The sequence below is a fragment of the Armigeres subalbatus genome, unplaced genomic scaffold (assembly GCF_024139115.2).
Source record: "Armigeres subalbatus isolate Guangzhou_Male unplaced genomic scaffold, GZ_Asu_2 Contig41, whole genome shotgun sequence".
Lineage (NCBI taxonomy): Eukaryota > Metazoa > Arthropoda > Insecta > Diptera > Culicidae > Armigeres > Armigeres subalbatus.
Window position 1 is genome coordinate 460,905 of NW_026943162.1, and position 15,013 is coordinate 475,917.

General features: G+C 43.0%; 1 pseudogene; it reads left to right on the top strand.

Annotated features, from left to right (window-relative positions):
- The first annotated feature begins 312 nt into the window (after positions 1-312).
- LOC134204126 (symplekin-like) overlaps positions 313-15,013 on the top strand; it is a 54,367-nt pseudogene continuing 39,666 nt past the window's right edge.

Here is a 15,013-nt window from a genome sequence, read left to right on the forward strand (position 1 = left end):
GAAGGAGGAATACGGACAGCAGACGGCACCGAGCACAGGATACAGTCCTACTCTCGGCTACCGGTAGCCTATAACAACAAGAACGAAGTCGTCACCATGTTGCTACTCCCAACTTTGCTGACGTGTGTGATTTTCTGAACTTCTGGAACACTTTCGGCATCAAGCCTAGTTGTTGTACCATGGCTCTGCAAGCGGAGAAAGAAGAGAAGTCAAAACAGGAAGCGACAAAGGAGTTATGCACGGAAGAGCACATTCGACTCCAGGAAGCAATAAGTAAATTCCCGAAAAGCAGAACCCGGAAAGCTGGGCAGAATGGATCGCTATACCCACCGCATCGACATAGGAGACGCAAAACCACGAAAACAACGCTACTACCCGATGTCAAAGTACGTGCTGGATGAAGTGAACAAGGAGATCGACCGTATGCTGGAACTCGACGTGATTGAAGAGGCACTATTCTCGCCGTGGAATAATCCGTTAGTAGCCGTTAAAAAGAAAACTGGTCAATATCGAGTATGCCTAGACGCGCATCACCTCAACTCAGTGATGGTAAACGAAGGGTATCCAATACCTCACACACTTATTTTTTTTACCGAAATCTCAGCAAAATGTTGAACTTTTACTGAGATTTGCACAGCCGTGCCCCAGCAAACATGTTTTTTGCCGAGATTTCTGTCAAAATTGCTGAAAATCAGCAAATATTTTGCCGAAAATAAGCTAACAAACGTGTTTTTTGCTGGAATATCAGTTTTTATTTTGCTGGTGTGCCGCCGTGCGGATTTTTGTTGAGCTGCAGAAATAAAACTGAGTGTGCAGATATTCGCGATCATGAACAATCTCAGTGGTTGCACATACATCTCAGCGATCGACCTGAAAGATGCCTTCTGGCAGCTACCGCTCGAAGCTAGTTCTCGTCCAGTCACAGCGTTTACGGTGCCACAGAGAGGTCACTTCGAGTTTAAAGTCGTGCCGTTTGGTCTGTGCATGGCGAGACAAACCTGGCGCGTCTCATGACCCACTTGTTCGTCGACTTAGAGCCCCATGTGTTTCATTACCTAGATGACATCATCATCTGTTCCCGTACTTTCGATGAACACATCAAGATGCTAGAGAAGGTCGTCAACGATTGAAAGATTCGGGACTATTTCCGCCGAAAAATCGAAGTTTTGTTTGGAGGAGATGAATTACCTGGGGTACGTGCTCAATCAGAGTGGATGGAATGTCGACCAGGAGAAGATTGAGTGCATAGTTCGGTTTCCAGTTCCACAGTGCAGGAAGGAGGTGCAACGGTTTCTGGGCATGTCGAACTGGTATCGCAGATTCTTAGCGAACTTCTCGAGATTCGCAGTTCCTCTCACGGAGCTAACAAAGACAAAAGCGAAGTTTCGCTGGACAAGTTCCACGATTCAACATCAGGAGCGCATCTAAGTTTCCAAAAAAACATGGCAGAAAATCAAAAACCACTTTTACTGCCCGAAGATGATTGAAGACGTAGCGCGATATGTCAGAAGCTGTGGAACTTGTAAAGCAAGCAAAGCCCCAAATAAAGCGATGATGCTAAACATGGGGAATCTCAAGCCCGCGCGCGTGCCGTGGGAGCTAGTGTCCTTTGTCTTCGTCGGTCCGTTCACTCGCTCGCGCGACGGGAACACGGTGATGCTCGTCGTAGTGGACTGGGTAACAAAATACGTCATCGTTTATCCAATGAGGTTGGCAGATTCGCTAAAAATGGTAGAATTTCTGGAAAAACACGTCTTCCTAAGGTACTCGAGACTACGGATCATCCTCTCTGACAACTGAAAGCAGTTTCTTTCGGCAGCTTTCAAAGCTTTGATCTCCAAGCACAACATCATTCACATGAAGACTGCGTTCTACTGTCCGATGGTGAACAATGCCGAAAGAGTGAACCGGGTACTGATCACGCATACGTGCTCTCCTGATGGAGACCACCGGGGTGGGACGAGAACCTGCCAGCGATCGTCGCAGCTATAAACGGAGCAAAGCACGAAGCCACCGGAGTCAGCCTGCATTACGCCAACTTCGGCAGGGACCTGATACTGCACACCGATCTTTACACTCAGCAGGAGCTAAACACAACGGATGATCACAAGGTTGCACAAGACGTCCGACTCTCGGCAATTCGTCGAATCCAAGAATTCATCATCCAACGCATCAAGAACAACCACGAGAAAACCAAGCAGCGTTACAACCTGAGGACATGGAACATCAAGTTCAAGGTCGGCGATCTCGTCTGGCGAAGAACCTTCACGCAGTCATCCAAGGTGGATCACATTAATCGCAAGCTCGATTCCAAGTTCTTTCCAGCTACAGTGGTCAAGATTATTGGAAGCAACCTATACATGCTGGAGGACGTACGAAATGGCAAGCGTGGTCAGTACCACGTCAAGGACATTAAACCCGACTAGTGCAGTACTAATAAGCTATGTAAACAGCAAAGGCTGTCAACTACAGATTATACACGGAGAATCAACAAAATACGCAAGGCGGTCACGATTCAACGGTGTAGAACGAGGAGACAACATCCAAGGGAAGCAGAAGGTACGCAGTGAATTAACAAGCCGACAAGCTCCGGAAACACGGAGGACCTAGACGGTACTGCTTTGTATAGCCACCCATGATGTGTACGATTGCATATGCTATGCTCTGCTATGGATTTTTGTAATTAATCACTGGATAATTTCCGATGGATTACTCAGAATAATTTACGATGGTATTCCTGAAGGATTTTTTTTGAGGTATGCCTGAAAGAATTTCTGGATGACTAACCGAATTAATTCCCAGGGTCATTTTTTACGAAAAAAATATTTAAAGCGATGTTTTTCGAGCGAACTTAGCTTAGCTTGATTGACTGTACACATCCTAGTTACTAGTCGTGATTGGCCGAGAAACAACAAATATGCACAGCTCACCAAATAACTAGTTTTCTTGGGATTAGAAAGCTATTCTTCCTTAACATGCTTTGGAGTTTTTTAAATTGAGAACCAATAATGATGCCGTCCACGTCCTCGCAGTCAATTAGGATTAGGTGAGGAATATGAGTTCGACACTCATTGCTACAGAAGACCAAGGAATGCTCTGCATCTCCATTAGCGCACTGGAAGGGAATAGTATAATATTTGGGAAGGAATTCTAATGGAATTCTTGGTAAGCCTTGGTAAGGGACAAATCAAAATACGAGCTGTTTCATACAGTGTAACTAAATTACTTCAGATGGCTTTCTCTATGGCTACTGTAAACTGTAGAGTATCGCAATTATCTTGACCGGGGTAAAGCGCAATACTAGCTCACGATCCACCGAATATCGAATAGATATTTATTCCTCTGATCGTGTTATTTATCATAACACAAGCATCACTGTACTTACTTTTCCGATGGCTACTGCAAACTATCTGGAGGTTTTTCGAGCTTTTTGATAAATTCATGAAGCATCATCTGGATGAATACTTTAAGAAATTTCTGGAGAAATTTCCCAAGAAACTCCAATTAAATTCTAAAGATATTCTTGATAAGAAATTTGATGATAACTGACTGTGACTGACTGCAGTATCAATATTTTCAGGTATTTTTGGCATCATGGCTTAATTCCAGATTCAAAACAGAGTTTTGCTTTACTACTGTCCGGAACTTTTGAAGGAAATTCCCTGCGAAATTCCTTCAAAAGTGCCTAAAGGAATTTTTGCAGGAGTTTCTGATGTAATTTTCGAAGAAATTCCTGTAGAAATTTAGAAATTTGTATGAAAGTTCCAATAGGGATTTGTTTGGAAACTTAATTGAAAATTATTTTGTGCATTTTTTTAATTCCTTCAACAATATCCAGGTTGCTCTTCGGAAATTCCTTCAAGAAATCATTAGAAAATTCTTCCCGAAATACATTTAGTTATTCTTTTTGATTTTTTTTTTCGGAAAAAGAGTTTCAAAAAGATTTTTTGAAAAAATTCTCAAAAGTTTGTCCAAAGGAAATTCCGAAGGGAAAAAAGTCTCCGAAAGTCTAAAGAAATTTCCGGAATAGTTGATAAAGAATTCCTAAAAGAATTTTTGAAAGAACTCATGGAGGCACTGTTTCTGTCCAGGGTAGACTTGGGAAAGCAGTTGGAGTGGAATGGACACCAGAGAAACATTGTTGACTCCATTATACTCTACACTAGAGCACAGTACGGAAAGCCTTAGGTTAAAGATAATTAGTCTATTTGACCGAGCTATCACTCTCTCGCATTGAGAACTTTAACTCAATTCCTTTCAAATCTAGTGAGCAATAAGTTCGAATTGTGCCCCATACCCCATTGCCCATCCTTCGTTGGCAGGTTGACAGGAAATAAACACGAAGGAACCTTCTGAATTTGCCTTTTCTTTTGAAATAATTAAATTCATCAGCTTCTTCTTTTTTCCCTGATGTTCAACTTTAGTAGGTATTCTATTATCATTTCCTTAGTTATTAATTATAGAATTTGCTATGTCCATCATTGCATGAGTATGTATTTTGTGTGGCAAGTACTATGGATACACTATTCCCAGGATGTTAAGAAAGTGTCCAACTCGAAAACGTATTATACCGGACCGAGAATCGAACTCTCCATCTTCGGATTGGCAGTCGCATGCCTGTGCGCGCAATTTAGATTCAGCTGCTGGATTTTTTCCCAATTTATTTTATTTGATTACTAGCAGACCCAACGAACTTCGTTTCGCCTAAAATTGATTTATTTTCTGATTAGTTCTCGAGTTATGAAGAAATTGATGTATGATTTGTATGGGAGCCCCTTTTCCAAAGATGGAGGGGTCTCGAACCATCTTATGACCCTTCCTCGGCCCTGAAAAACCTCTGCATACAAATTTTCACACTGATCGGTTAAGTAGTTTCCGAGTCCATAAGGGTCAGACAGACAGAAACTAATTTTTATGTATGTAGATTTTATCTAGTTTGCCTTGCAATTTGTGGGCGTCGTGGCCAATCGGTTAGTAACACCAGTCGTCTATAAATTTATGTGCGCTGTGGAGTGAGGGTTCGTTGTCCGCCATTGTAAGGAGAAAGCTTTTGGTCAAGCGGGTAACACTCCTTTGTTCCAGTGATTGTTGTAAATATCTTGACCGTTGTTTAATGCGATTTTTTCACGATTTCTGCAAAGAAGATAATGCTATTTTTCAAATTGTCCAATTTGAATAATTAGTTTAGTTTGTTTTTTAATCCACAATCCGCTTTATTTATCTTATCTAATTATTTTATTTGTCTAATTTGCTCATTTTTTTTCATTCGTATAATTTGACAAGTCGAGTCAAGTACAAGATACTGAAAAAGGCCTCATTGTTGATGTACGTATGTGTCAAAGGTACATTCAAGTGGTGGAATTAAATGGGATAGTACTGTAGTGAAATTCCTCGATAAAGATTCTCGTATCCTGCATATCTTTAGATAAGTGCCAACGCTTAAAACGTTGCCAAATTACATAGACGTAAGAAAAAAAATCCAAATTGAAATACCTCATTTCATTTATTTAGTTAACATCTAAACAGATAACACTGAATCAACAATTTGACGCCACAATGCACTGTTCGAGGCCGCATCTCTCCATCCTCGGATACGCCCCACGCTTGCCAAGTCGTTTTGCACCTGGTCTGCCCATCTCGCTCGCTGCGCTCCACGTCGTCTCGTACCTACCGGATCGGAAGCGAACACCACCTTTGCAGGGTTGCTGTCCGGCATTCTTGCAACATGTCCTGCCCATCGTACCCTTCCGGCTTTAGCTACCTTTAGCTATACTGGGTTCGCCGTAGAGTTGGGCGAGCTCATGGTTCATTCTTCGCCGCCACACACCGTCTTCTTGCACACCGCCAAAGATGGTCCTAAGCACCCGTCTCTCGAATACCTGAGTGCTTGCAAGTTCTCCTCGAGCATTGTCCATGTTTCATGTCCGTAGAGGACAACCGGTCTTATAAGCGTCTTGTACATGACACATTTGGTGCGGTGGCGAATCTCTTTGGACTGCAGTTTCTTCTGGAGCCCGTAGTAGGCCCGACTTCCACAGATGACGCGCCTACGTATTTCACGACTAACGTTGTTGTCAGCCATTAGCAAGGATCCGATGTAGACGAATTCCTCGACCACCTAGAAGGTATCCCCGTCGTTACACTGCTTCCCAGGCGGGCCCTGTCGCTCCCGGTTCCGCCCACAAGCATGTACTTTGTCTTTGACGCATTCACCACCAGTCCAACTTTTGTTGCTTCACGTTTCAGGCGGGTGTACAGTTCTGCCACCTTTGCAAATGTTCGGCCGACAATCCTGCATATCCATATCCTCCATGTCATCCGCGAAGCAAATAAATTGACTGGATCTGTTAAAAATCGTACCCCGGCTGTTACACCCGGCTCTCCGCATGACACCTTCTAGTGCAATGTTGAACAACAGGCACGAAAGTCCATTACCTTGTCTTAGTCCCCGGCGCGATTCGAACGAACTGGAGTGTTCGCCCGAAATCTTCACACAGTTTTGCACACCATCCACCGTTGCTTTGATCAGTCTGGTAAGCTTCCCAGGGAAGCTGTTCTCGTCCATAATTTTCCATAGCTCTACGCGGTCTATACTGTCGTATGCCGCCTTGAAATCAACGAACAGATGGTGCGTTGGGACCTGGTATTCACGGCATTTTTGAAGGATTTGCCGTACAGTAAAAATCTGGTCCGTTGTCGAGCAGGCGTCAACGAAGCCGGCTTGATAACTTCCCACGAACTCGTTCACTAATGGTGACAGACGACGGAAGATGATCTGGGATATCACTTTGTAGGCGGCATTAAGGATGGTGATCGCTCGAAAGTTCTCACACTCCAGTTTGTCGCCTTTCTTGTAGATGGGACATATAACCCCTTCCTTCCACTCCTCCGGTAGCTGTTCGGTTTCCCAGATTCTGACTATCAGTTTGTGCAGGCAAGGGCCAGCTTTTCCGGCCCATCTTGATGAGCTTCAGCTCCGATACCATCCTTACCAGCTGTTTTATTGGTCTTTAGCTGTTGGATTGCATCCTTAACTTCCCTCAATGTGAGGGCTGGTTGGCTTCCATCGTCCGCTGAACTGACGTAGTCATCTCCTCCGCTGCCTAAACTTTCACTGCCTGTACTCTCAGCGCCATTCAGATGTTCCTCGTAGTGCTGCTTCCACCTTTCGATCACCACACGTTCGTCCGTCAAGATGCTCCCATCCTTATCCCGGCACATTTCGGCTCGCGGCACGAAGCCTTTGCGGGATGCGTTGAGCTTCTGATAGAACTTGCGTGTTTCTTGAGAACGGCACAGCTGTTGCATCTCCTCGCACTCCGCTTCTTCCAGGCGGCCTTTCTTTTCCTGATAAAGTCGGGTCTGCTGTCTCCGCTTTTGTCTATAACTTTCCACGTTCTGCCACTGTTACTCACCTTGCTGCAGCGAGGCCGCCCGCGCTGCGTCCTTCTCCTCCATAATCTGCCTGCACTCTTCGTCGAACCAATCGTTCCATCGAATTCTTCTCACATACCCGACGTTGATCTCCGCTGCGTAGTCATTGGCTGCTTTGACTGTATTCCAGCAGTCCTCAAGAGGGGCCCCATCGAGCTCACCTCTTCCGGCAACGCTGCCTCGAGATGCTGCGCGTATGCAGTGGCGACATCAGGTTGCTTCAGTCGCTCTAGGTCGTACCGCGGCGGTCGTCGGTACCGAACATTGTTGATGACGGATAGTTTTGGGCGCAGTTTAACCATCACCAGATAGTGGTCAGACTCGATGTTAGCGCCACGATATGTCCTGACGTCGATAATGTCGGAGAAGTGCCGTCCATCAATCAGAACGTGGTCGATTTGTGATTCTGTCTGCAGTGGCGATCTCCAGGTGTACCGATACGGGAGGCTGTGTTGGAAATGCAGGTGCCGCGAATGGCCATATTCTTGGAGGCGGCGAAATCAATTAGTCGTAGACCGTTTTCGTTCGTCAGCTGGTGAGCGCTGAACTTCCCAATAGTCGGTCTAAACTCCTCCTCTTGGCCAACCTGAGCGTTCAAATCTCCTATGATGATTTTGACGTCGTGGCTTGGGCAGCTGTCGTACTCACGTTCCAGCTGCGCGTAGAATGCGTCCTTATCATCATCAGTGCTTCCGGAGTGTGGGGCTATGGACGTTGATTATGCTGAAGTTGAGGAACAGGCCTTTGATCCTCAACCTGCACATTCTGTCGTTGATCGGCCACCACCCGATCACGCGCCTTTGCATATTGCCCTTAACTATGAAAGCTGTTCCCAGCTCGTGTGTGTTGCCGCAGCTCTGGTAGATGGTATGATTATCTCTAAACGTTCACACCATTGATCCCTTCCAACAAACCTCCTGCAGCGCTACGATGCCGACTGATGTACTTCGTTCAGTTGCATGTTGCTTGCACGTTTATTGGAACAACAATAAGGCAATTTAATTGGTACAATAGAAGAACAATATAATTGAATGTTCATCAAATATTGTAATTTTATGATATTCTAATGTAACTCTATTGTAGTTTCTATTCGGAATCATTTTGATTTCTTTGTTGGTTCAGCTAAACATTACTTTAAGTCTTTACCATGCAAAGATGCACAGGAACTGATTTAGAAATTTAGAATATTTTCACATCAGAAAATCTTTAAAATTTTGATTTGATTTTAAGGAATTCCTTCAAAGTACAATTTTTCGTTTTTCACTCGTAAAACATCGGAATTTCCTCGGAAATTCATTATTGGTGTTTCAGATGAACTGTTTTCGATTTTCTACTGGAAAATCTTAGAATTTCCATCGGAAATATTTTGATATTCGAATAATTTGTTTTGGACATTCAAAAAACTGCTGAAAGTGTCTAAGAATTTCTTTTGGAAAACGAAGTTCCATTGGAAATTTAGAAGATTTCTTTGAAGATTCATTAATGTTGCCCAGGATTTTGAAAAAAATCTTTGAGATTCTGTAAAAAAGTAAGCTGGATTTTTTTTCTAATTTATACTGAAACCTGTTAATACCTGTTAATATTGGAATGTAAACTAATTTGATGATTCTGAAAGCAAAACTGGAATTTCTACAGGAATGCTACTCAAAAGAAAAAACAGTAGGAGGTTTTATTTGCATCTCTCACTGAAAATCTCACTCTTCTACGATATCTCACGACGCTTTAGGATCCGACTATAACACGCGTCAATACCGAAGCTGCATCACTGCTAGAGATTCAAACAGCCTTGGATGAAATTGAACAATCAAACAGCATGAAATTGAATGGTCGACCGCATATCAGCCGAGATGCTCAAAGCTGACCCCATGACATCCGCTCAACTACTGCATCGTTTTTCGTAATATCTGGGACACCGCAACTTTCCCGGTCGACTGGATGCAAGTATCTTAGTGAAGGTGCCCAAAAGTGACCTGACTGTATGCGATAACTGGCGAGGCTATGTTGCTGTGTACCGTTCTCAAGTTCTGTGCAAAATTATCCTGCGGATTCAGGAGAAGATCGATCGACTCTCCGGCAGCAAGCCGGATTCCGTGCCGGAAGATCCTGTGTGGACCATATTGTCACGCTCCGCATCATTCTGGAGCAGGTCAGCAATTCCAAGAGTCCCTTTACTTGATATTCTGACTACGAAAAAGCTTTCGACCGTCTCAATCACGAGAATATGTGGGGCGCCCTCAGGCAAGGGGCTCCTGAGAAAATCATCGGCCTCATCGAGGCACAGTACGAGCCTTCTCGTGTAGAGTGCTGCACAATGGGGTCTTGTCCGACTATCCGGGACGTAGCTGGTGTAGGCGAGTATGCTATCACCGTTACTGTTCCTCATCGTAATCGACGAGATTCTGGTAGATGCGATTGACTGGATTGACCGTGAACCAAACCGCGGGCTGTTTTGGCCTATAACCATGAAGTATCTAAACGGCTTCGAGTTGGCTGATGACGTTGCACTCTCGCGCAACGGCGCTCTGATATGCGAGTATGCTCAACGACCTTGCCGAGCGCCCCTCTTCGCAGGTTTAGTCATCAACGTCAACAAAACCAATTCGTTGGATGTAAACACAGTGACTCCTTCCAGCTTTACAGTAGCCGGGCAACCGTGAGAATGTTGAAGCTTCCAATATCTTGGTAGCCAAATGGCGTCAGACGGCGGTACCAAGATCGACACGGATCAAGAAGCAAGGGCTACCTTTGCGAGTTTAAGAAATATCTGGAAAACAGGCGGATAAGTGACGCAAAATACGAATTTTCAACTCTAACGTGAAATCTTTGCTGTTATATGCCAGCGAAACATGGTATGTATCAATGGAGAGCACTCAACGGCTGCAGGTGTTCATTAACGATGCCTGCGGTATTAATTCGGCCTGGTGACTCTCTGATCTCAAACAACGAGCTCCATCGTCGTTGTCACCAGAGGCCGATAGCAACAGAATTCGGTATCGGTAGGGCTGGGTCAGCCACCTCTACGTAGGGGCGGAAACAGGTGTTGGAAATCTTCAAAAATAACGTGGTTTCTGGATGGCCCCTAATTACGTATAGGTCACACCATCATCAGCTTTACGCTTAGTAATGGCGACTTGTCGGTGCGTAACATCAATCGGTCACTGTCTGTTTGACACTAGCTGGAGGAAAGCTCACTTGCGTTCCTGGGTGAGGAAGGGAAAAAGGCCTTTCGCCAGTGAGTTTTCCAGCTAGTGTCAAAGTACAGTGACCGATTGATTTTCTAACGACAAGCCGCCATTACCAGCGTGAAAGCTGATAACTGAGTTTATATGAAACGAATAACAGTCTTTCGATTCAATATTTCAAGTACATCATTTTACCAAGTACAATATTATTTCTGCCAGGGAGGATGTGGCATTCTGTTAACAGTGTAGTTCTAGTGTGGGAGTTGGAAGTTGACGTGTAAGGGCGATGGTGTGTTGTGGAGATCAATAAAGAATATAGTGTAGTTATCTAAAGACATGGTGTATATATAATAAATATTGAGATACCACAAATCCAAAACGATTTAATCAAAGTGTTTTACACTTCAAAGTCACTGTTCTGACTAGTAGGGCGAGACTTGGGGCGAGACCATGTGTATTCCACTTTAATGAAACAAACACCACACTTGATGTCAGCAGTGACTGATTGAGTTCTTAAGTGTTTTAACTCTTAAATTCGAAGGTGGAACGTTTAATCTGGAAAGATATACTTTTGAATCAAACAGTGGACCTACATTGACATCCATGCACTGCAAATAATTTTCATGTAGCATTTACCTGAAAAGACACGTAGATATTTTCACCTTACTTTTCAGGTGAATTCTACGTGAATCTGAAACTCAATGTCACTTTACTGGACGCAGTGGAATTTACCTGATTTTCACGTAGCCTTTACCAAAACATTCCCATGACAGCAAAAATAAATTCACGTACATTTACCTGATTTGCATTTGAACTTCACTGGATTTTTCGGTGAAATCTAGAAATTTATTTAATTTATTTCAAAGTATTTTACCCGGATTATAGATAATTTTGTAATAAAACAGAAAGGTAACATTTTAAAAGGTTTATTCCTTTAAATTATTGTACATAACGTTTCACAAGCATTCTATTCTACTTGCACAAACAGCAATGTCCTCTCCTCAATTGTTTTCATACTTATCCGATTTCTAAAAATACGGGAACAAAATAAATAATTTATCAACTATTTGTGATGAAGCCTGCACATACTTACGTTACACCTTCATCAGGATGTCCCAAGTTTAGAATATCCTCTTGGTTTCCAGTCGGCAAGCGCTTTTAGGAAGATTTCCTATCAAAGTTTAACCTCGAAGTTGAAATCTCGTTTTCTTTTGGGCTGCAATTAATCATCACAATTTTAATTTTTCATTTTTATAATTAATAAAAACTTACCTAGAGGTAATATTTTGGGAGCTGCGCTAATTGTACTATTATATTGTTCATCAATTATTTTCCTGATGCCGCCATCAAGAATATTTGAAAACATCATAATTTTCTTACCGGTCGCCAGTAAAACTTACTAAAATCACGTAACTTTTACCTGATGTTTTGGTATGATTCAACCTCATACCGGTGTGTACTTCATCACGTGTTTCGTATCTGTTTGGAGTTTTTGAAATACCTGAATTTTCAGGTGAAATGTGCGTATAATCGGTTGAGTGTGTGTAAGAATTCTTTAATCGACATTCATTATTTTCAGTGCACTTTTTGCAAATGCGTTAATAATGGATAGATGGACACACTGCGTTTATGCCCACCCTGTAACGCCCGTAAAAACGTAACGCTCTAGTTGTGACGCGGGCGCCTTCATTCGATTTGTTTTGATTCTTGATTGTCAAAAATTCTGCAGTGTCGGCTTGAGTACGAGTTTTACATTTTTTTGGAAATTTTGTTCGAAAATTCTCAGCAGTAACTCTTAAAATGAAACTTAGGCCATAAAATATATTTGGTGGACTACCAGACCGTGCAGTTTCTATTTCAAACAAGTTATAGGTCGGAGATTTCCGTGAAAACATTTATTACCGCGGGAGATTTCAAAGCAAACAGTTGAAATGGATTTTTCCGTGCTCTAGTTTCACAAGAAACGGCTTCGCTTTTCATGGACGAAAAGATTGCATCTGCCCGTAGAAGGTTTGCACTTGTTTAAATGAAATTATTATTAGTTTAAATTAGCTGTTCTGGTTTGATTTTCAACATCAACATAACCTTACTTTCTTTTAGATCATCGAAGCTTTGAACAGATCCTTGACGAACACCACCCAGAAGTGAAATCATTGCCAAAGTCCAGGACTGATAATTCACTCGGATGCCGAGCTGCTGTTAGAGTTTTTGGATAATATACTGGCATTTGCACATGACTCAACCAGGAGGTGCGAAAGTCGGTTGCCGGATTCATCGAAGAAGTTTGCAAATCAACATAGCTTGCTCCCTAAAGTGGTTCACATATTGTTCGCTCTGCAGGGACACGGCTCGAGTGTGACCAAAAGAGTGATTCAAGGATGTGGTGCGATCTACAAACAGGCCTTACAATGGATCTGCTCTCTGTCGGATATACGGAGGAAGTTGAGCAAGCCTGGAACACGTTGTGTCTGATCAAGGCCTCGATTTTGGATATGATTGATAACGATAATGACGGCATTCGGACGAATGCAATTAAGTTCCTTGAAGGATGGTCATTCTGCAGACGTACCCAGATAGAAGCAGCATGAAAGGAGAACGATTTCTCCCTGGAGAATATTCCGTTGACGTTGAAAATTGCTCGAAGGCGAAAACTGGAAGAGAAGCTGGCCACATTTTGAGTTGCTGATTCAGTTTCATGCCGCTTCTTATATTTCTCTTGTGAATCTTATCGCTTGTGGGTACGCTCTGTATCATACCAAGATGCGTCCGTCCATGATGAATCAAGTAGTGGAAGCTCTATCAGATACACTCAAACTTGCCACCAACACTGTCGAATTCTCAGGTGAGCTCTTTGCGGAAGAAATTGAAAATGGAGTTCTTGAACCTGCTGAAACACCCGGCTTGCTGAACATCAAACCACCATCGTTCAAATTCTGCAGGATCTCGGCGCCTCAAACAGGTGAAATCGGTCGAGCAATTCGAAGCTTGATAAACGCGAACAGCAGCGTCGAGCCAAGCGAGCGCGAGACAGCTCAATGTCTTCTCGGTTGGCAGCAAAGAAAGCGAAATTGGCGAACATATGCGTCGTGAGAAGGAGCGATCGGCTGCTGCTGCCGCTGCAGTGTCTTCGGAACCGTCAAATGGAAATCGTCGACGGAATTGAACGAACAGAAGGCCCGATCCAATGTCCTGAACGAACGTTCTTGAACGACAATCTTAGTTGGTTGTTGCCCAGTTGGTGTTGAACAATTTGACCAAGCTGCCGCCGGAACCTCCACGAATTCGCAGAATTACTCTTCGATGCCGACCACCGTCCCAGCAAATTAGAAGATCGCCCAAGTTTTCGCACAACAGATGACCGACGTACGGGTTGGCCAGGTTCGTCTGCATGACTAAGGAACCACCGATGAGACCGAAGATCAGCGACGATGAAGAGCGAGTATCATTCAGGGTGAGTATAATAAATTTGTTCATTTGTAATCACTGTAATGGAAATATGTTGCATGGCGTTTCTATACACGGTTTCAGAAAAACCTTCAGAAATTGAAAATGGAGGAAGATAATGGGACATGATGAGTTTTAATGCAATCATCATTGACTAGTCTGGAGTCTGGACTAATCAAAGATTCTGAACTGAAACAATATGCTAACATAAATTTGTTATGTAAAACAACTTTACATAGTTATTATAAAAAACTGTTTCAATGTCAATTTATTTATATTCTCACGAAATCAATGAAAGCCAATGAGTGAAACGCTCTTATTTCATAGTTGTTTCAACTAGAGAACAGAACTATCTTGGAAAACAAATAGAAAAACAGATAAAGCTTTGAAGAACAAAACTGATTCCAATTGGTTAGAGATGGAATAATGCTAAAATATGCTGGAAAGACGCGCCATGATGCAATGATGGGATAAGTGTCAATTAAGGTATATTAAAACAATATTGAATTGAAGACGGCGTTTCTGGAACGCTAGATTAAGAACGCTCTATATGAGCTCAAAAATAGTAGCGCTGCTGATGAACAAAATTCTGGCCGAGCATCTGTAAGATGGAAATGAGAAGCTGCGAGATTTGTTTTCCGCGATTCAGCGGGCACTAACCGGAATTATATCGCGGACGACATCAACGATATTTTAGGCGATTGCATGGGAACGGTGGGCATTCATCCCACTAACAAAGAGACATCAACACCAAGATTGTACATTGCGGGTGATAGCCTAGTGTAGATTGCTGATTAAGATGTATAAGTCATTACTATGAAGAGAAAAGGCATGGAGCTAATGCGATTTTGCGTTATTTTGAAATGCAAACCAAATTCGCATTCTGTTGACGACTTTACAAGTTATGACACGAGGTGGAGCCGACTCCAAGGCGGCGTTTTTTTTAACTTCTG